Source organism: Bufo bufo, chromosome 8, assembly GCF_905171765.1.
Source record: "Bufo bufo chromosome 8, aBufBuf1.1, whole genome shotgun sequence".
NCBI lineage: Eukaryota > Metazoa > Chordata > Amphibia > Anura > Bufonidae > Bufo > Bufo bufo.
In genome coordinates this window covers 3,167,055-3,190,487 of record NC_053396.1, presented here as the reverse complement: position 1 = coordinate 3,190,487, position 23,433 = coordinate 3,167,055, and the positions used below count along the sequence as shown (strand labels likewise).

The following is a 23,433-nucleotide window of genomic DNA, read 5'->3' as shown; positions in this document are numbered from 1 at the left end:
ATCACCAAAACATAAATCAAACAAAATAAACTCCTGCCCGTCTGGGCTCTAGCTAATACAAATTTGTTTCTAGCTCACTTATTGAACGCAGGTCACACGTGGGGAGTCAGGATTCACTAGCCGGCAAAGCAGCCAGCTTCCTAGGCTTTTTCCAGGGATATAATCTTAAAGTAAGGTTAAGAATCACATAAAGACAATAAAAAGACAATTTATTTAATGCTGAATTCAATAATAGATAAAATGTAATAAAATGATAGTTAAAAATATAACAATAAAAAAATAATAATAGGCAATGGTGATCTGATACACTACCCTTTACTTGGCTTGTATACCCTAGTATAACTATCCCTGACTGACAGCCTGTTTTTATTTCCCCCATAACGATCCCAGCTAGACTACACCTGGGAATCCCTCAGGCTAGCGGAAAACATGCCCTGGAAGGGGTTGGACTGGGGAGGTCCCACTACCAAACCAACCTTCCCAGTCCAAAAAAATCCAGGACTTTATCATACACTTTACCACTATATATATATGCTCTTATTCTGTATATATGGACACTGCAAAGTACCACTTCTCCTGTCCTGTATACTGGGTGTAATCCTCAGTATCTGCTCTTATTCTGTATATATACACACTGCACAGTACCACTTCTCCTGTCCTGTATACTGGGTGTAATCCTCAGTATCTGCTCTTACTCTGTATATACAGTACAGACCAAAGGTTTGGACACACCTTCTCATTCAAAGAGTTTTCTTTATTTTCAGGACTATGAAGGCATCAAAACTATGAATTAACACATGTGGAATTATATACATAACAAACAAGTGTGAAACAACTGAAAATATGTCATATTCTAGGTTCTTCAAAGTAGCCACCTTTTGCTTTGATTACTGCTTTGCACACTCTTGGCATTCTCTTGACGAGCTTCAAGAGGTAGTCCCCTGAAATGGTCTTCCAACAGTCTTGAAGGAGTTCCCAGAGATGCTTAGCACTTGTTGGCCCTTTTGCCTTCACTCTGCGGTCCAGCTCACCCCAAACCATCTCGATTGGGTTCAGGTCCGGTGACTGTGGAGGCCAGGTCATCTGGCGCAGCACCCCATCACTCTCCTTCATGGTCAAATAGCCCTTACTTTCAAAGTCTTCCCAATTTTTCGGCTGACTGACTGACCTTCATTTCTTAAAGTAATGATGGCCACTCGTTTTTCTTTACTTAGCTGCTTTTTTCTTGCCATAATACAAATTCTAACAGTCTATTCAGTTGGACTATCAGCTGTGTATCCACCTGACTTCTCCTCAACGCAACTGATGGTCCCAACCCCATTTATAAGGCAAGAAATCCCACTTATTAAACCTGACAGGGCACACCTGTGAAATGAAGACCATTTCAGGGGACTACCTCTTGAAGCTCATTAGGAGAATGCCAAGAGTGTGCAAAGCAGTAATCAAAGCAAAAGGTGGCTACTTTGAAGAACCTAGAATATGACATATTTTCAGTTGTTTCACACTTGTTTGTTATGTATATAAATCCACATGTGTTAATTCATAGTTTTGATGCCTTCATAGTCATGAAAATAAAGAAAACTCTTTGAATGAGAAGGTGTGTCCAAACTTTTGGTCTGTACTGTATATATACACTGCACAGTACCACTTCTCCTGTCCTGTATACCGGGTGTAATCCTCAGTATCTGCTCTTATTCTGTATATATATACACTGCACAGTACCACTTCTCCTGTATACCGGGTGTAATCCTCAGTATCTGCTCTTATTCTGTATATATGGACACTGCACAGTACCACTTCTCCTGTCCTGTATACCGGGTGTAATCCTCAGTATCTGCTCTTATTCTGTATATATATATACACTGCACAGTACCACTTCTCCTGTCCTGTATACTGGGTGTAATCCTCAGTATCTGCTCTTATTCTGTATATATATATATACACTGCACAGTACCACTTCTCCTGTCCTGTATACTGGGTGTAATCCTCAGTATCTGCTCTTATTCTGTATATATATACACTGCACAGTACCACTTCTCCTGTCCTGTATACTGGGTGTAATCCTCAGTATCTGCTCTTATTCTGTATATATTGTGACACAGTGAGGCATTGTGTCTGGCAAGGCAGGTATTTTCCTCCCAGCATGTACGGCTGGGCTTGTTTCCAGACAGGTGAGGTCAAATACCGGACAGGTATTGTCGGTCCGTGTTTTTGCAGCACCTGGCTTAGGGTGTTTAATTTTTCCAAAGATGTGATTTTCATATGACTTTGCTTACGCCCCAAATCTCAGTGATGTAAAATATGTATATGCCAAATTTCAAGAAGATTGGATAATATTTAGGGGTTGCACACATTGATCACTGTTATTACTACTCTCACTCCTGTACCGAGGAGGTTGGTCTAAAAACGACTTCAGTTTCAGGATCCCAGGGGCTTTGCATCAAGCAAGGTGGACGGCAAAGGCAATACATGCACTTACAATTGTCCTCTTCACTAAACAGTTGAATATTCCTCAACGAGAATTGAAAGGAATGAAACGGGTTGCACATTTTGTCAGCCTCATATATGTTTGCTTTTTGCACGAGGCAATTGTAAGTCGATGGGCTCCAATGATTTGGATATGCTACAGCTTCTGAGCACTGACCCAGATGCAGACATCAAAAAAGTGCTCTCACAGTTGCTAGGAGACACCTTTGGTATCTGTCAGAAACAAAGGTAGGATTGGCTTTTTTGGACGAACGTATTACTCAGGCTGTTAAGGAAAATATGCCAAAAAATTTAGAAATCAAACCTGCAAAGAAAAAGGAAATGAAACGATTAGAGGGTAAAAACCTAGTTTTTGAAGGAAAAGACCTGAGCCATTTTGTTACTAATAAAACAAAGACGTTCTTTGAATTGTTTGGGATCCACGAGGTGACAGAGAACTGTAGTGACTCTCTAAGATGCCGTGTGAACGCTCTTAAGGTGGTTAATGATACGCAGTAAGAGAAATTGCCCTGATAAAAAAAAGTTTAACGAATCTGTCAGGGACGAACAACAAAAACAATTCTTGTTGAGGGTCGAGCATCACAGAAAAGTCGTCACCAAGCTAACAAAAGAAGGGATTGCATCGTTCAAAGTTGATTAATATAACACATGTTTTGCCTATAATACTACCTATTAATCTTAGTGTCTAGTTTTAATATTATTTAAAGTTTTTTATTTCTAGTTTTCCCAATAAAAGTAACATTGAAAAATCTTATTTTTTGCCTATTTTTACAAAACTGATCGAAGTGTGCAACCTCTAGATATTATCCAATCTTCTTGAAATTTGGCATATATATCTTTTACATCACTGAGACCTGGGGTGTAAGTCTGCACAAATGTAACGTTTTATTTTTTTCCATTACAAAATAAAACACCCTAACCTGGCTGTCCTTAAATAGGCAGCTGAGCTCATCAGAAATGTCTCTGTTTTGGCAATCTGAGGTTTTGTGCCGTGCTGGAGGGCTGGGGAAACAGGCCCCCTAAAGCCTGCTGTGGATTACTGGAGGCAGAACTGCCAGCAAGGTGACTTGGGTTATATGAACACCAAGACTGCAAAGTGACGTGCTGTTTTGTGCAATTGACTTAAGTGTGAATAAGCACTGACGTTTTGAGTTAAGAACTTGTATTTTGCCTCTGTACTGTGCCCACTTACCCTATCTACCAGAGCGAGTCCCCACAAGTGGTGGAGAATGCGGGCAAGAGCAGTGAGGCTGGCATGAACGCCAATATTTTTGGTTTCTGCATTTCCCAGGCACGGTTGTATGTCGTACATTAAACCAGCTGTTTTACAACCAGTGCCCCAAGACAAAATGGAGGCTGTTGTGAAGGCCCTCATAGAGGCTAATCTGCAGCAGCGAGAGACAAACCTGTAGCAACGTGAGGCTAATAAGCAGCAGCAGGAGACTAACCAGTTCCTGCTACAACACGTGATGGCTTTGTAGACAGCAGGAACAAGCCCGAGCGTCCACGATGCCCGGAAAGCAGTCCGTGCCTCGATTCCTAAGATGACCCCCGCAGACAACATCGAAACCTACCTGGCGATGTACAAGAAAGTGGCCACCAGGGAAAAGCTACCCCGTGACCAGTAGTTGCTCCATTCCTGGCATCCGATTCCCAGCGGGTGTATTTAGACTTGCCGGACGATCAAGCGGCCGACTACAAAAAAGTAAAGGGTGAGATTTTGGCAAGACTGGGGGTGAATGTGTTAGTCTGGGTCCAGCGGGTACATCAGTGGGGGCTGAGCCCGCGAGACCCCAGTATTATGACTTACTGCACCTTTTGCAAAAGTGGCTACAGCCTGACGTGCTGAGTCCCACGGCTATGCTGGATAGACTGCCCTACAAATGGTGGATCTGGTGGAGCGCTACGAGGCTACTAAGGCTGTTACAGGGGGTTCTTTTGAAAGGGGGGCAGTCAAACCCTGTAAATCTCCATCCCAGACCCGGCGACTTTTACTAACCAAATCCACCCGGGGTGGACTGTCTACGGACCTGGCTCCGATAGTCTGCTGGCGGTGTCAAGAGCCGGGCCATGTAAGAGCTAACTGTCCCCACCAGGTGGAACCCATGGATACTATCTATGGCTACTGTCAGTCGCTATATGCCAGGAAGCTGTGTGCAGCAGGTACCCCAAAAACTCTAAACCACCTGTGCCAGGTGGAGGTAGGAGACACTCCCGCGTAGGCTCTGCTGGACTCAGGGAGTCTGGTGTCCCTACTAAGGGCTCCCCTGGTATGGTCAGCGGAGTATACTGGCCGGAAAGTCGGGGTCATGTGCATCCATGGAGACTTAAAAGACAATCCCACCGCCCTGGTGTCTCTAACCACAGGGGCCGGCAGGTGGACTCACGAAGTGGCAGTTGCCCCAAATTTACACTACGAACTTATAATAGGGAGAGACTTCCCGGGCTTCCCGGCACTGTGGCCTGCTACGAGAGAGATTTATACCCATGAGACAGGGGTAACCCTAGCAGAGTGGCCCGGCTCAGGGGGAAGAGCAGAACCCTGGGAACTTGAGACCGAAGGGTCAGTGGTAGGGGTGACCGCCACTTTGGTGGAAGAGGGGTAGACAACCCCGCTAAGTGTAATGGTGGGAGACCTGGAGGACTTGCCGCAGGGTCCTGAATTGTCAGACCTCAATGTCTCCAGGGATAATTTTGGTACCGCCCAACGTCGGGACCCAACCCTATCCCGCACTTGGAAAAATGTGTTAATAGTAGATAGTGAACAAGAACAACCTGGGGCAGAGTCAGTGTTTCCCCATTTTGTGGTTCATCAGGATATGTTGTATCGGGTACACCAACTACAGGGTTGAGCCTATTGAACAGTTGGTGGTCCCCAAGGCTTATCGCAAGCTTGTGTTAGATCTAGCCCACCAACTTGTTCTCGGGGGTCACCTGGGGCTGCAGAAAACTCAGGATCGTATTCTACAGTGGTTTTACTGGCCCGGCATATTCAGTGAGGTGGAAGAGTTTTGTAAGTCTTGCCCAACCTGCCAGATAACTAGCCCCCAGCCACATTTCCGTAGTCCCCTAGTACCTCTCCCGATTATCGAAGTACCGTTTGACCGAATAGCTATGGACCTCATAGGCCCACTACCAAAGTCCGACAGTGGACATCAACACATCTTAGTCATTCTAGACTACGCCACTCGGTACCCGGAGGCGGTGCCACTGCGACATACCTCGGCCAAACTCATAGCTAAGGAGTTAATGGAGATGTTTTCCCGAGTAGGACTACCCAAAGAGGTATTGACCGACCAAGGGACCCCTTTTATGTCGAAGGTGATGAGGGAACTCTGTAAGTTGCTGCAAATAAAACAACTACGGACGTCCGTTTACCATCCGCAAACGGAGGGTCTGGTAGAAAGGTATAACCAAACATTAAAAAATATGTTGAAAAAGGTGGCGGCTTAAGATGGGAAGGACTGGGACCTCCTTCTGCCCTATCTCATGTTCGCAGTGCAAGAGGTACCCCAGGCCTCTAATGGGTTCTCACTCTTCGAACTGCTATATGGCAGACACCCTCGCGGTCTCTTGGACGTGGCCAAAGAGGCGTGGGAACAACAACCCACTCCGCATAAAAGTGTCATTGAGTACGTTACCCAGATGCAGGATCGGATAGAGACAGTGTTGCCTCTGGTCAGGGAGCATATGGAGGCCGCACAGCGAGCCCAGAGTCGGGTCTATGATCGGCAGGCTCGGGTCCGGATATTTAACCCAGGTGTTCGGGTTTTGGTTCTGGTGCCGATCGTGGACAGTAAGTTCCTGGATAGGTGGCAGGGGCCCTACGAGGTACTTGAAAAAATTGGATATGTAAACTACAAGGTACACCAGCCAGGACGGCGAAAGCCGGAGCAGGTTTACCATGTGAATTTACTCAAACCGTGGAAAGATAGGGAAACCTGTACAGAAGACAGCGGCCGGGTTTTCTAGGAGAAGAGGTACTGGGTCCTCTGTCTGATGCAAGAGAGGCGGCTGCCACAGTAAAGATTGCTGACAGCCTCTCCTCTAAACAGACTCAGGAGGCCAGGGAGTTCGTTAGTCGGAACACGGATGTGTTCTCGGACCTCCCTGGACGCACTTCCTCAATCCAGCATGACATTGTCACTGAGCCTTAGGCAAAAGTCCGGTTAAAACTATACAGGATACCCGAGGCTCGGCGACAAGCCATATCGGAGGAGGTGCAGATGATGTTTCAGCCAGACGTCATCGAGGAGTCAAAAAGTGAATGGGCCAGTCCTATAGTATTAATACCCAAGCCGGACGGGACGTTGTGGTTTTGTAACGACTTTGAAAACTTAATGAGGTTTCCAAATTCTATGCATATCCCATGGCCCGAGTGGATGAGCTCATCGAGAGGTTAGGACAAGCCCGGTATTTTTCTGTTTTGGACCTCACCAAAGGGTACTGGCAGGTGCCCTTAATGGAGGCTTCCAAGGAGAAAACTGCCTTCATCACGCCTGAGGGGCTGTATCAGTACAAGGTATTACCCTTTGGTCTGCATGGCGCCCCCGCCACCTTTCAGCAACTAATGGACATTGTGCTGCGTCCACATCGTCGGTACGCCTCGGCTTACCTGGACGATATTGTCATCCACAGTACCGACTGGGAAAGTCACCTACCCAAAGTGCAGGTTGTAGTGGACTCCCTTCGGAAAGCTGGCCTAACCACTAACCCGAAATAATGTGCGATAGGGTTAGAAGAGACTAAGTACCTGGGGTATGTCATTGGGCGCGGAGTCATCAATCCCCAAGTGAACAAAATAGAGGCGATACGGAATTGGCCCGAACTGTCACCACTAGGCAAATAAAGTCCTTCCTGGGAATGGTGGGCTATTACATGAGGTTCATTCCCCACCTTACTACTCTAGCCGCACCATTGACAGGATTCTTGAAGGGACACAAGTCAGTGATAGTTCGCTGGAATGACCGGGCGGCAGAGGCTTTCTCCTCTTTAAAGTTGGCCCTGTGCGGGTCCCCGGTTTTGTTGACGCCCGACTTCAAAAGGGAGTTTATAGTACAGACCGATGCCTCCGAAGTAGTCCTCGGTGCTGTAGTGTCTCAGGAAGTCGACAGGGAGGAGCATCCCATTGTCTTCCTCAGCCGTAAGCTCACCCCAGCCGAGGCCCGGTACAGTATAGTGGAGAGAGAGCCTGGCCATCAAGTGGGCACTCGAGTCTCTCTGCTACTATTGATTGGGGAGAACATTCCACCTGGTGATCGACCACTGCCCTCTCAAGTGGATGAGCCAGGCCAAGGACAGAAATGCCCGGGGCACCAGATGTTTTCTCTCCCTACAAAACTTTAAGTTTTCAGTGGAACACAGGGCAGGCCGGTTACAGGGAAGCGCGGATGCCCTGTCCCGAGTACACTGTCTGGCGTGTGTGACACAGTGAGGGGTTGTGTCTGGCAAGGCAGGTATTTTCCTCCCAGCATGTGTGGCTGGTTTCCAGCTAGGTGAGAGGTCAAATACTGGACCGGAGTTGAAGTGTCGGTCCGGGATTTGGCAGCACCTGGCTGTCCTTAAATAGGCAGCTGGGCTCAGCAGAGATTTTTCTCTGTTTTTGGGATCTGAGGCTTTGTGCCGTGCTGGAGAACTGAGAGACACATTCTGGGGAAACAGGCCCCCTAAAACCTGCTGTGGACTACTGGAGGCAGAACTGCCAGCAAGGTGACTTGTGTTATATGAATTTTCCATTGTGTGTGAATTAACACGAAAACTGCAAAGTTATGTGCTGTTTTGTGCAATTGCCTCAAGTGTGAATAAACACTGACGTTTTGAGTTAAGAACTTGTATTTTGCCTCTGTACTGCGCCCGCTTACCCTATCTACAAGAGTGAACCCCCAATATATATACGGTATATACACTGCACAGTACCACTTCTCCTGTCCTGTATACTGGGTGTAATCCTCAGTATCTGCTCTTATTCTGTATATATATATATATACACTGCACAGTACCACTTCTCCTGTCCTGTATACCGGGTGTAATCCTCAGTATCTGCTCTTATTCTGTATATATATATACACTGCACAGTACCACTTCTCCTGTCCTGTATACTGGGTGTAATCCTCAGTATCTGCTCTTATTCTGTATATATATACACTGCACAGTACCACTTCTCCTGTCCTGTATACTGGGTGTAATCCTCTGTATCTGCTCTTATTCTGTATATATATATACACTGCACAGTACCACTTGTCCTGTCCTGTATACCGGGTGTAATCCTCAGTATCTGCTCTTATTCTGTATATATCGACACCATACATCAGCTGTCAGTATGATGCCACCATTTACATGTAGAGGTGGGTGTTCTGTAGCATGAGCTCCTTATTACAATACTTATATTGGTGTATTTGATAGTAATTACACCCGATCACCCTGCACCGGTCGTTGTATAGTCTGTGCCTTTTGGCGTATCTGTGAATCGTATATATGTTCTATACTGCAAAGCAAGGTCGACTAGAAATATATAACAGAGAGAGACCGCGTGGGGTGTATGTTGCTCCTTGACTCTCAGTTGCATACACTAGGGCTGTACTCTCAGTGTATAATACAAGGAACTGTCTCCTCATATAAGGACTGTGGAAAGGTTTCTGCGGATGTTGCTTTGGATGCATCTGAACATCTCTGTTCCCATGTTGTTTACTTTACTATAGTACAGGATAGGACAACCCATGGATGCTACTGTAGGTGCAGTTACCAAGCGGTTACTTCACCATCACACTCTGCCCGCTTTCTCAGAAGCACTTACATGTCAGACCCCACAAATATTTAATGATAAGTGCAAAGTCCTGAAATATTCAGCACTTAATCTACACTGGGAAGAAGCTAGAAGCAGTGTCTTCTGCAAGACCAAGTGCGAGCACTGACAGAAGGTCCGGGGACCCACAGTCCTGAGCTTACAATAATACGAGAGCGTTGTAAAGGGAGAAGCCAGAAATATCTGCACTGGAGAAACCAATGGTCATGATGGCAGGAAGGTACAGTATCTGCACCCCATGTCACTCATCAGTCATCCTCTGCCATGAAATGGCTGATAACATGGGGCAATAGACTGTATTCTCCTGTCTTACAGTCATCCTCTCCCCTGAAATGGCTGATAACAGGGGGCAATAGATTGTATTCTCCTGTCCTACAGTCATCCTCTCCCCTGAAATGGCTGATAACAGGGGGCAATAGACTGTATTCTCCTGTCCTACAGTCATCCTCTCCCCTGAAATGGCTGATAACAGGGGGCAATAGACTGTATTCTCCTGTCCTACAGTCATCCTCCCCCCTGAAATGGCTGATAACAGGGGGCAATAGATTGTATTCTCCTGTCCTACAGTCATCCTCTCTCCTGAAATGGCTGATAACAGGGGGGCAATAGACTGTATTCTCCTGTCCTACAGTCATCCTCTCTCCTGAAATGGCTGATAACAGGGAGCAATAGACTGTATTCTCCTGTCCTACAGTCATCCTCTCCCCTGAAATGGCTGATAACAGGGGGCAATAGACTGTATTCTCTTGTCCTACAGTCATCCTCTCCCCTGAAATGGCTGATAACAGGGAGCAATAGATTGTATTCTCCTGTCCTACAGTCATCCTCTCCCCTGAAATGGCTGATAACAGGGGGCAATAGACTGTATTCTCCTGTCCTACAGTCATCCTCTCCCCTGAAATGGCTGATAACAGGGGGCAATAGACTGTATTCTCCTGTCCTACAGTCATCCTCCCCCCTGAAATGGCTGATAACAGGGGGCAATAGATTGTATTCTCCTGTCCTACAGTCATCCTCTCCCCTGAAATGGCTGATAACAGGGGGCAATAGACTGTATTCTCCTGTCCTACAGTCGTCCTCTCCCCTGAAATGGCTGATAACAGGGGGCAATAGATTGTATTCTCCTGTCCTACAGTCATCCTCTCCCCTGAAATGGCTGATAACAGGGGGCAATAGACTGTATTCACCTGTCCTACAGTCATCCTCTCCCCTGAAATGGCTGATAACAAGGAGCAATAGACTGTATTCTCCTGTCCTACAGTCATCCTCTCCCCTGAAATGGCTGATAACAGGGGGCAATAGACTGTATTCTCCTGTCCTACATTCATCCTCTCCTCTGAAATGGCTGATAACAGGTGGAAATAGATTGTATTCTCCTGTCCTACAGTCATCCTCTCCCCTGAAATGGCTGATAACAGGGAGCAATAGACTGTATTCTCCTGTCCTACAGTCATCCTCTCCCCTGAAATGGCTGATAACAGGGGGCAATAGACTGTATTCTCCTGTCCTACAGTCATCCTCTCCCCTGAAATGGCTGATAACAGGGGGCAATAGACTGTATTCTCCTGTCCTACAGTCATCCTCTCCTCTGAAATGGCTGATAACAGGGGGCAATAGACTGTATTCTCCTGTCCTACAGTCATCTTCTCCGCTGAAATGGCTGATAACAGGGGGCAATAGACTGTATTCTCCTGTCCTACAGTCATCCTCCCCCCTGAAATGGCTGATAACAGGGGGCAATAGACTGTATTCTCCTGTCCTACAGTCATCCTCTCCCCTGTAATGGCTGATAACAGGGGGCAATAGACTGTATTCTCCTGTCCTACAGTCATCCTCTCCCCTGTAATGGCTGATAACAGGGGGCAATAGACTGTATTCTCCTGTCCTACAGTCATCCTCTCCCCTGAAATGGCTGATAACAGGGGGCAATAGACTGTATTCTCCTGTCCTACAGTCATCCTCCCCCCTTAAAAAGGCTGATAACAGGGGGCAATAGACTGTATTCTCCTGTCCTACAGTCATCCTCCCCCCTGAAATGGCTGATAACAGGGGGCAATAGACTGTATTCTCCTGTCCTACAGTCATCCTCCCCCCTGAAATGGCTGATAACAGGGGGCAATAGACTGTATTCTCCTGTCCTACAGTCATCCTCTCCCCTGAAATGGCTGATAACAGGAGGCAATAGACTGTATTCTCCTGTCCTACAGTCATCCTCTCCCCTGAAATGGCTGATAACAAGGAGCAATAGACTGTATTCTCCTGCCCTACAGTCATCCTCTCCCCTGAAATGGCTGATAACAGGGGGCAATAGACTGTATTCTCCTGTCCTACAGTCATCCTCTCCCCTGAAATGGCTGATAACAGGAGGCAATAGACTGTATTCTCCTGTCCTACAGTCATCCTCTCCCCTGAAATGGCTGATAACAAGGAGCAATAGACTGTATTCTCCTGTCCTACAGTCATCCTCTCCCCTGAAATGGCTGATAACAGGGGACAATAGACTGTATTCTCCTGTCCTACATTCATCCTCTCCTCTGAAATGGCTGATAACAGGTGGAAATAGATTGTATTCTCCTGTCCTACAGTCATCCTCTCCCCTGAAATGGCTGATAACAGGGAGCAATAGACTGTATTCTCCTGTCCTACAGTCATCCTCTCCCCTGAAATGGCTGATAACAGGGGGCAATAGACTGTATTCTCCTGTCCTACAGTCATCCTCTCCCCTGAAATGGCTGATAACAGGGGGCAATAGACTGTATTCTCCTGTCCTACAGTCATCTTCTCCGCTGAAATGGCTGATAACAGGGGGCAATAGACTGTATTCTCCTGTCCTACAGTCATCCTCCCCCCTGAAATGGCTGATAACAGGGGGCAATAGACTGTATTCTCCTGTCCTACAGTCATCCTCTCCCCTGTAATGGCTGATAACAGGGGGCAATAGACTGTATTCTCCTGTCCTACAGTCATCCTCTCCCCTGAAATGGCTGATAACAGGAGGCAATAGACTGTATTCTCCTGTCCTACAGTCATCCTCTCCCCTGAAATGGCTGATAACAGGGAGCAATAGACTGTATTCTCCTGTCCTACAGTCATCCTCTCCACTGAAATGGCTGATAACAGGGGACAATAGACTGTATTCTCCTGTCTTACAGTCATCCTCTCCCCTGAAATGGCTGATAACAGGGAGCAATAGTCTGTATTCTCCTGTCCTACAGTCATCCTCTCCCCTGAAATGGCTGATAACATGGGGCAATAGACTGTATTCTCCTGTCCTACAGTCATCCTCTCCCCTGAAATGGCTGATAACAGGGAGCAATAGACTGTATTCTCCTGTCCTACAGTCATCCTCTCCACTGAAATGGCTGATAACAGGGGACAATAGACTGTATTCTCCTGTCCTACAGTCATCCTCTCCCCTGAAATGGCTGATAACAGGGAGCAATAGACTGTATTCTCCTGTCCTACAGTCATCCTCTCCCCTGAAATGGCTGATAACATGGGGCAATAGACTGTATTCTCCTGTCCTACAGTCATCCTCTCCCCTGAAATGGCTGATAACAAGGGGCAATAGACTGTATTCTCCTGTCCTAAAGTCATCCTCTCCCCTGAAATGGCTGATAACAGGGAGCAATAGATTGTATTCTCCTGTCCTACAGTCATCCTCTCCCCTGAAATGGCTGATAACAGGGAGCAATAGATTGTATTCTCGTGTCCTACAGTCATCCTCTCCCCTGAAATGGCTGATAACAGGGAGCAATAGACTGTATTCTCCTGTCCTACAGTCATCCTCCCTCTGAAATGGCTGATAACAGGGGGCAATAGATTGTATTCTCCTGTCCTACAGTCATCCTCTCCCCTGAAATGGCTGATAACAGGGGCAATAGACTGTATTCTCCTGTCCTACAGTCATCCTCTCCCCTGAAATGGCTGATAACAGGGGGCAATAGATTGTATTCTCCTGTCCTACAGTCATCCTCTCCCCTGAAATGGCTGATAACAGGGGGCAATAGACTGTATTCTCCTGTCCTACAGTCATCCTCTCCCCTGAAATTGCTGATAACAGGGAGCAATAGACTGTATTCTCCTGTCCTACAGTCATCCTCTCCCCTGAAATGGCTGATAACAGGGGGCAATAGATTGTATTCTCCTGTCCTACAGTCATCCTCTCCTCTAAAATGGCTGATAACAGGGAGCAATAGACTGTATTCTCCTGTCCTACAGTCATCCTCTCCCCTGAAATGGCTGATAACAGGGAGCAATAGACTGTATTCTCCTGTCCTACAGTCATCCTCTCCACTGAAATGGCTGATAACAGGGGACAATAGACTGTATTCTCCTGTCCTACAGTCATCCTCTCCCCTGAAATGGCTGATAACAGGGGGCAATAGACTGTATTCTCCTGTCCTACAGTCATCCTCTCCCCTGAAATGGCTGATAACAGGAGGCAATAGACTGTATTCTCCTGTCCTACAGTCATCCTCTCCCCTGAAATGGCTGATAACAAGGAGCAATAGACTGTATTCTCCTGCCCTACAGTCATCCTCTCCCCTGAAATGGCTGATAACAGGGGGCAATAGACTGTATTCTCCTGTCCTACAGTCATCCTCTCCCCTGAAATGGCTGATAACAGGAGGCAATAGACTGTATTCTCCTGTCCTACAGTCATCCTCTCCCCTGAAATGGCTGATAACAAGGAGCAATAGACTGTATTCTCCTGTCCTACAGTCATCCTCTCCCCTGAAATGGCTGATAACAGGGGGCAATAGACTGTATTCTCCTGTCCTACATTCATCCTCTCCTCTGAAATGGCTGATAACAGGTGGAAATAGATTGTATTCTCCTGTCCTACAGTCATCCTCTCCCCTGAAATGGCTGATAACAGGGAGCAATAGACTGTATTCTCCTGTCCTACAGTCATCCTCTCCCCTGAAATGGCTGATAACAGGGGGCAATAGACTGTATTCTCCTGTCCTACAGTCATCCTCTCCCCTGAAATGGCTGATAACAGGGGGCAATAGACTGTATTCTCCTGTCCTACAGTCATCTTCTCCGCTGAAATGGCTGATAACAGGGGGCAATAGACTGTATTCTCCTGTCCTACAGTCATCCTCCCCCCTGAAATGGCTGATAACAGGGGGCAATAGACTGTATTCTCCTGTCCTACAGTCATCCTCTCCCCTGTAATGGCTGATAACAGGAGGCAATAGACTGTATTCTCCTGTCCTACAGTCATCCTCTCCCCTGAAATGGCTGATAACAGGGAGCAATAGACTGTATTCTCCTGTCCTACAGTCATCCTCTCCACTGAAATGGCTGATAACAGGGGACAATAGACTGTATTCTCCTGTCTTACAGTCATCCTCTCCCCTGAAATGGCTGATAACAGGGAGCAATAGACTGTATTCTCCTGTCCTACAGTCATCCTCTCCCCTGAAATGGCTGATAACAGGGGGCAATAGACTGTATTCTCCTGTCCTACAGTCATCCTCTCCCCTGAAATGGCTGATAACAGGGAGCAATAGACTGTATTCTCCTGTCCTACAGTCATCCTCTCCCCTGAAATGGCTGATAACATGGGGCAATAGACTGTATTCTCCTGTCCTACAGTCATCCTCTCCCCTGAAATGGCTGATAACAGGGGGCAATAGACTGTATTCTCCTGTCCTAAAGTCATCCTCTCCCCTGAAATGGCTGATAACAGGGAGCAATAGATTGTATTCTCCTGTCCTACAGTCATCCTCTCCCCTGAAATGGCTGATAACAGGGAGCAATAGATTGTATTCTCGTGTCCTACAGTCATCCTCTCCCCTGAAATGGCTGATAACAGGGAGCAATAGACTGTATTCTCCTGTCCTACAGTCATCCTCTCCCCTGAAATGGCTGATAACAGCGGGCAATAGACTGTATTCTCCTGTCCTACAGTCATCCTCCCTCTGAAATGGCTGATAACAGGGGGCAATAGATTGTATTCTCCTGTCCTACAGTCATCCTCTCCCCTGAAATGGCTGATAACAGGGGGCAATAGACTGTATTCTCCTGTCCTACAGTCATCCTCTCCCCTGAAATGGCTGATAACAGGGGGCAATAGATTGTATTCTCCTGTCCTACAGTCATCCTCTCCTCTAAAATGGCTGATAACAGGGAGCAATAGACTGTATTCTCCTGTCCTACAGTCATCCTCTCCCCTGAAATGGCTGATAACAGGGAGCAATAGACTGTATTCTCCTGTCCTACAGTCATCCTCTCCCCTGAAATGGCTGATAACAGGGGGCAATAGACTGTATTCTCCTGTCCTACAGTCATCCTCCCTCTGAAATGGCTGATAACAGGGGGCAATAGATTGTATTCTCCTGTCCTACAGTCATCCTCTCCCCTGAAATGGCTGATAACAGGGAGCAATAGACTGTATTCTCCTGTCCTACAGTCATCCTCTCCCCTGAAATGGCTGATAACAGGGAGCAATAGACTGTATTCTCCTGTCCTACAGTCATCCTCTCCTCTGAAATGGCTGATAACAGGGGACAATAGACTGTATTCTCCTGTCCTACAGTCATCCTCTCCCCTGAAATGGCTGATAACAGGGAGCAATAGACTGTATTCTCCTGTCCTACAGTCATCCCCCCCCCCCTGAAATGGCTGATAACAGGGAGCAATAGATTGTATTCTCCTGTCCTACAGTCATCCTCTCCCCTGAAATGGCTGATAACAGGGGGCAATAGATTGTATTCTCCTGTCCTACAGTCATCCTCTCCCCTGAAATTGCTGATAACAGGGGGCAATAGACTGTGTTCTCCTGTCCTACAGTCATCCTCTCCCCTGAAATGGCTGATAACAGGGGGCAATAGATTGTATTCTCCTGTCCTACAGTCATCCTCTCCTCTAAAATGGCTGATAACAGGGAGCAATAGACTGTATTCTCCTGTCCTACAGTCATCCTCTCCCCTGAAATGGCTGATAACAGGGAGCAATAGACTGTATTCTCCTGTCCTACAGTCATCCTCCCTCTGAAATGGCTGATAACAGGGGGCAATAGATTGTATTCTCCTGTCCTACAGTCATCCTCTCCCCTGAAATGGCTGATAACAGGGGGCAATAGATTGTATTCTCCTGTCCTACAGTCATCCTCTCCCCTGAAATGGCTGATAACAGGAGGCAATAGACTGTATTCTCCTGTCCTACAGTCATCCTCTCCCCTGAAATGGCTGATAACAGGGGGCAATAGATTGTATTCTCCTGTCCTACAGTCATCCTCTCCTCTAAAATGGCTGATAACAGGGAGCAGTAGACTGTATTCTCCTGTCCTACAGTCATCCTCTCCCCTGAAATGGCTGATAACAGGGAGCAATAGACTGTATTCTCCTGTCCTACAGTCATCCTCTCCCCTGAAATGGCTGATAACAGGGGGCAATAGATTGTATTCTCCTGTCCTACAGTCATCCTCTCCCCTGAAATGGCTGATAACAGGGGGCAATAGACTGTATTCTCCTGTCCTACAGTCATCCTCTCCTCTGTAATGGCTGATAACAGGGGGCAATAGACTGTATTCTCCTGTCCTACAGTCATCGTCTCCCCTGAAATGGCTGATAACAGGGAGCAATAGACTGTATTCTCCTGTCCTACAGTCATCCTCCCCCCTGAAATGGCTGATAACAGGGGCAATAGACTGTATTCTCCTGTCCTTCAGTCATCCTCTCCCCTGAAATGACTGATAACAGGGGGCAATAGACTGTATTCTCCTGTCCTACAGTCATCCTCTCCCCTGAAATGGCTGATAACAGGGGGCAATAGACTGTATTCTCCTGTCCTACAGTCGTCCTCTCCCCTGAAATGGCTGATAACAGGGGGCAATAGACTGTATTCTCCTGTCCTACAGTCATCCTCTCCTCTGAAATGGCTGATAACAGGGGGCAATAGACTGTATTCTCCTGTCCTACAGTCATCCTCTCCTCTGAAATGGCTGATAACAGGGGGCAATAGATTGTATTCTCCTGTCCTACAGTCATCCTCTCCCCTGAAATGACTGATAACAGGGGGCAATAGACTGTATTCTCCTGTCCTACAGTCATCCTCTCCCCTGAAATGGCTGATAACAGGGAGCAATAGACTGTATTCTCCTGTCCTACAGTCGTCCTCTCCCCTGAAATGGCTGATAACAGGGAGCAATAGACTGTATTCTCCTGTCCTACAGTCATCCTCTCCCCTGAAATGGCTGATAACAGGGAGCAATAGACTGTATTCTCCTGTCCTACAGTCATCCTCCCCCCTGAAATGGCTGATAACAGGGGGCAATAGACTGTATTCTCCTGTCCTACAGTCATCCTCTCCCCTGAAATGGCTGATAACAGGGGGCAATAGACGGTATTCTCCTGTCCTACAGTCATCCTCTCCTCTGAAATGGCTGATAACAGGGGCAATAGACTGTATTCTCCTGTCCTACAGTCATCCTCTCCCCTGAAATGGCTGATAACAGGGAACAATAGACTGTATTCTCCTGTCCTACAGTCATCCTCTCCTCTGAAATGGCTGATAACAGGGGCAATAGACTGTATTCTCCTGTCCTACAGTCATCCTCTGCCCTGAAATGGCTGATAACAGGGGCAATAGACTGTATTCTCCTGTCCTACAGTCATCCTCTCCCCTGAAATGGCTGATAACAGGGGTAATAGACTGTATTCTCCTGTCCTACAGTCATCCTCTCCTCTGAAATGGCTGATAACAGGGGGCAATAGACTGTATTCTCCAGTCCTACAGTCATCCTCTCCCCTGAAATGGCCGATAACAGGGGGTAATAGACTGTATTCTCCTGTCCTACAGTCATCCTCTCCCCTGAAATGGCTGATAACAGGGGGCAATAGACTGTATTCTCCTGTCCTACAGTCATCCTCTCCCCTGAAATGGCTGATAACAGGGGGCAATAGACTGTATTCTCCTGTCCTACAGTCATCCTCTCCCCTGAAATGGCTGATAACAGGGGGCAATAGACTGTATTCTCCTGTCCTACAGTCGTCCTCTCCCCTGAAATGGCTGATAACAGGGGGCAATAGACTGTATTCTCCTGTCCTACAGTCATCCTCTCCTCTGAAATGGCTGATAACAGGGGGCAATAGACTGTATTCTCCTGTCCTACAGTCATCCTCTCCTCTGAAATGGCTGATAACAGGGGGCAATAGATTGTATTCTCCTGTCCTACAGTCATCCTCTCCCCTGAAATGACTGATAACAGGGGGCAATAGACTGTATTCTCCTGTCCTACAGTCATCCTCTCCCCTGAAATGGCTGATAACAGGGAGCAATAGACTGTATTCTCCTGTCCTACAGTCGTCCTCTCCCCTGAAATGGCTGATAACAGGGAGCAATAGACTGTATTCTCCTGTCCTACAGTCATCCTCTCCCCTGAAATGGCTGATAACAGGGAGCAATAGACTGTATTCTCCTGTCCTACAGTCATCCTCCCCCCTGAAATGGCTGATAACAGGGGGCAATAGACTGTATTCTCCTGTCCTACAGTCATCCTCTCCCCTGAAATGGCTGATAACAGGGGGCAATAGACGGTATTCTCCTGTCCTACAGTCATCCTCTCCTCTGAAATGGCTGATAACAGGGGCAATAGACTGTATTCTCCTGTCCTACAGTCATCCTCTCCCCTGAAATGGCTGATAACAAGGAGCAATAGACTGTATTCTCCTGTCCTACAGTCATCCTCTCCCCTGAAATGGCTGATAACAGGGGGCAATAGATTGTATTCTCCTGTCCTACAGTCATCCTCTCCCCTGAAATGGCTGATAACAGGGGGCAATAGACTGTATTCTCCTGTCCTACAGTCATCCTCTCCTCTGTAATGGCTGATAACAGGGGGCAATAGACTGTATTCTCCTGTCCTACAGTCATCGTCTCCCCTGAAATGGCTGATAACAGGGAGCAATAGACTGTATTCTCCTGTCCTACAGTCATCCTCCCCCCTGAAATGGCTGATAACAGGGGCAATAGACTGTATTCTCCTGTCCTTCAGTCATCCTCTCCCCTGAAATGACTGATAACAGGGGGCAATAGACTGTATTCTCCTGTCCTACAGTCATCCTCTCCCCTGAAATGGCTGATAACAGGGGGCAATAGACTGTATTCTCCTGTCCTACAGTCGTCCTCTCCCCTGAAATGGCTGATAACAGGGGGCAATAGACTGTATTCTCCTGTCCTACAGTCATCCTCTCCTCTGAAATGGCTGATAACAGGGGGCAATAGACTGTATTCTCCTGTCCTACAGTCATCCTCTCCTCTGAAATGGCTGATAACAGGGGGCAATAGATTGTATTCTCCTGTCCTACAGTCATCCTCTCCCCTGAAATGACTGATAACAGGGGGCAATAGACTGTATTCTCCTGTCCTACAGTCATCCTCTCCCCTGAAATGGCTGATAACAGGGAGCAATAGACTGTATTCTCCTGTCCTACAGTCGTCCTCTCCCCTGAAATGGCTGATAACAGGGAGCAATAGACTGTATTCTCCTGTCCTACAGTCATCCTCTCCCCTGAAATGGCTGATAACAGGGAGCAATAGACTGTATTCTCCTGTCCTACAGTCATCCTCCCCCCTGAAATGGCTGATAACAGGGGGCAATAGACTGTATTCTCCTGTCCTACAGTCATCCTCTCCCCTGAAATGGCTGATAACAGGGGGCAATAGACGGTATTCTCCTGTCCTACAGTCATCCTCTCCTCTGAAATGGCTGATAACAGGGGCAATAGACTGTATTCTCCTGTCCTACAGTCATCCTCTCCCCTGAAATGGCTGATAACAGGGAACAATAGACTGTATTCTCCTGTCCTACAGTCATCCTCTCCTCTGAAATGGCTGATAACAGGGGCAATAGACTGTATTCTCCTGTCCTACAGTCATCCTCTGCCCTGAAATGGCTGATAACAGGGGCAATAGACTGTATTCTCCTGTCCTACAGTCATCCTCTCCCCTGAAATGGCTGATAACAGGGGTAATAGACTGTATTCTCCTGTCCTACAGTCATCCTCTCCTCTGAAATGGCTGATAACAGGGGGCAATAGACTGTATTCTCCAGTCCTACAGTCATCCTCTCCCCTGAAATGGCCGATAACAGGGGGTAATAGACTGTATTCTCCTGTCCTACAGTCATCCTCTCCCCTGAAATGGCTGATAACAGGGGGCAATAGACTGTATTCTCCTGTCCTACAGTCATCCTCTCCCCTGAAATGGCTGATAACAGGGGGCAATAGACTGTATTCTCCTGTCCTACAGTCATCCTCTCCCCTGAAATGGCTGATAACAGGGGGCAATAGACTGTATTCTCCTGTCCTACAGTCGTCCTCTCCCCTGAAATGGCTGATAACAGGGGGCAATAGACTGTATTCTCCTGTCCTACAGTCATCCTCTCCTCTGAAATGGCTGATAACAGGGGGCAATAGACTGTATTCTCCTGTCCTACAGTCATCCTCTCCTCTGAAATGGCTGATAACAGGGGGCAATAGATTGTATTCTCCTGTCCTACAGTCATCCTCCCCCCTGAAATGACTGATAACAGGGGGCAATAGACTGTATTCTCCTGTCCTACAGTCATCCTCTCCCCTGAAATGGCTGATAACAGGGAGCAATAGACTGTATTCTCCTGTCCTACAGTCGTCCTCTCCCCTGAAATGGCTGATAACAGGGAGCAATAGACTGTATTCTCCTGTCCTACAGTCATCCTCTCCCCTGAAATGGCTGATAACAGGGAGCAATAGACTGTATTCTCCTGTCCTACAGTCATCCTCCCCCCTGAAATGGCTGATAACAGGGGGCAATAGACTGTATTCTCCTGTCCTACAGTCATCCTCTCCCCTGAAATGGCTGATAACAGGGGGCAATAGACGGTATTCTCCTGTCCTACAGTCATCCTCTCCTCTGAAATGGCTGATAACAGGGGCAATAGACTGTATTCTCCTGTCCTACAGTCATCCTCTCCCCTGAAATGGCTGATAACAGGGAACAATAGACTGTATTCTCCTGTCCTACAGTCATCCTCTCCTCTGAAATGGCTGATAACAGGGGCAATAGACTGTATTCTCCTGTCCTACAGTCATCCTCTGCCCTGAAATGGCTGATAACAGGGGCAATAGACTGTATTCTCCTGTCCTACAGTCATCCTCTCCCCTGAAATGGCTGATAACAGGGGTAATAGACTGTATTCTCCTGTCCTACAGTCATCCTCTCCTCTGAAATGGCTGATAACAGGGGGCAATAGACTGTATTCTCCAGTCCTACAGTCATCCTCTGCCCTGAAATGGCCGATAACAGGGGGTAATAGACTGTATTCTCCTGTCCTACAGTCATCCTCTCCCCTGAAATGGCTGATAACAGGGGGCAATAGACTGTATTCTCCTGTCCTACAGTCATCCTCTCCCCTGAAATGGCTGATAACAGGGGGCAATAGACTGTATTCTCCTGTCCTACAGTCATCCTCTCCCCTGAAATGGCTGATAACAGGGGGTAATAGACTGTATTCTCCTGTCCTACAGTCATCCTCCCCCCTGAAATGTCTGATAACAGGGAGCAATAGACTGTATTCTCCTGTCCTACAGTCATCCTCTCCCCTGAAATGGCTGATAACAGGGGGCAATAGACTGTATTCTCCTGTCCTACAGTCATCATCTCCCCTGAAATGTCTGATAACAGGGAGCAATAGACTGTATTCTCCTGTCCTACAGTCATCCTCTCCCCTGAAATGGCTGATAACAGGGGGCAATAGACTGTATTCTCCTGTCCTACAGTCATCCTCTCCCCTGAAATGGCTGATAACAGGGGGCAATAGACTGTATTCTCCTGTCCTACAGTCATCCTCTCCCCTGAAATGGCTGATAACAGGGGGCAATAGACTGTATTCTCCTGTCCTACAGTCATCCTCTCCCCTGAAATGGCTGATAACAGGGGGCAATAGACTGTATTCTCCTGTCCTACAGTCATCCTCTCCCCTGAAATGGCTGATAACAGGGGGCAATAGACTGTATTCTCCTGTCCTACAGTCATCCTCTCCCCTGAAATGGCTGATAACAGGGGGTAATAGACTGTATTCTCCTGTCCTACAGTCATCCTCCCCCCTGAAATGTCTGATAACAGGGAGCAATAGACTGTATTCTCCTGTCCTACAGTCATCCTCTCCCCTGAAATGGCTGATAACAGGGGGCAATAGACTGTATTCTCCTGTCCTACAGTCATCATCTCCCCTGAAATGTCTGATAACAGGGAGCAATAGACTGTATTCTCCTGTCCTACAGGCATCCTCTCCCCTGAAATGGCTGATAACAGGGGGCAATAGACTGTATTCTCCTGTCCTACAGTCATCCTCTCCCCTGAAATGGCTGATAACAGGGGGCAATAGACTGTATTCTCCTGTCCTACAGTCATCCTCTCCCCTGAAATGGCTGATAACAGGGGGCAATAGACTGTATTCTCCTGTCCTACAGTCGTCCTCTCCCCTGAAATGGCTGATAACAGGGGGCAATAGACTGTATTCTCCTGTCCTACAGTCATCCTCTCCCCTGAAATGGCTGATAACAGGGGACAATAGACTGTATTCTCCTGTCCTACAGTCATCCTCTCCCCTGAAATGGCTGATAACAGGGGGCAATATACTGTATTCTCCTGTCCTACAGTCGTCCTCTCCCCTGAAATGGCTGATAACAGGGAGCAATAGACTGTATTCTTCTGCAGAACAGATGTAGAGCAGACATGGATTCATTAGCCTTGGGGGGTCATCGTGGCAGATGAAGTCCATGCCAGGAGATAAACATGATGGGGGGCAGCCCCTCTCGGCAGCGCTGGATGTAGTAGATACAGGTGAGGAGCTGTCAGTATCTGTCAGAAGTCACATTGTCTGTACTCTACTGCCCTCTACAGACAGACAGTGGCCGCTCCATGCTGAAGCAGTAATGGCACACCAGGGAAGGAAGTCCTCTACCACCCAAAGCAATGAATAGTCCTGCTATCTACATAATGGGCTTTGCAGTGAGGATGATGGGGGTGATGATAACAATAAAGAACAGGTGTGCATCTGCAGGATCCATGGTTGACATTACAGGAGTTTTACAGATTTTTGTAAATGAAAATATTCAGCAACTTTGTAAACTATCTGTTTCCTGTTA

The 23,433-nt window shown here is 47.2% G+C and overlaps 1 protein-coding gene across 2 annotated transcripts in view; it reads left to right on the top strand.

Annotated features, from left to right (window-relative positions):
* The window catches only part of OLFM1 (olfactomedin 1), a 69,791-nt gene that overhangs the window by 10,384 nt on the left and 35,974 nt on the right, over positions 1 to 23,433 (top strand). The window contains exon 1 of one of the 2 annotated variants that reach the window (XM_040406472.1): positions 8,138 to 8,196. The exons of the other annotated variant lie outside the window; for it this stretch is intronic. The gene's annotated coding sequence lies outside the window, so the exon portion shown is untranslated. Of the gene's footprint in view, positions 1 to 8,137; positions 8,197 to 23,433 lie in introns of those variants that run through there. 2 annotated transcript variants of the gene reach the window in all.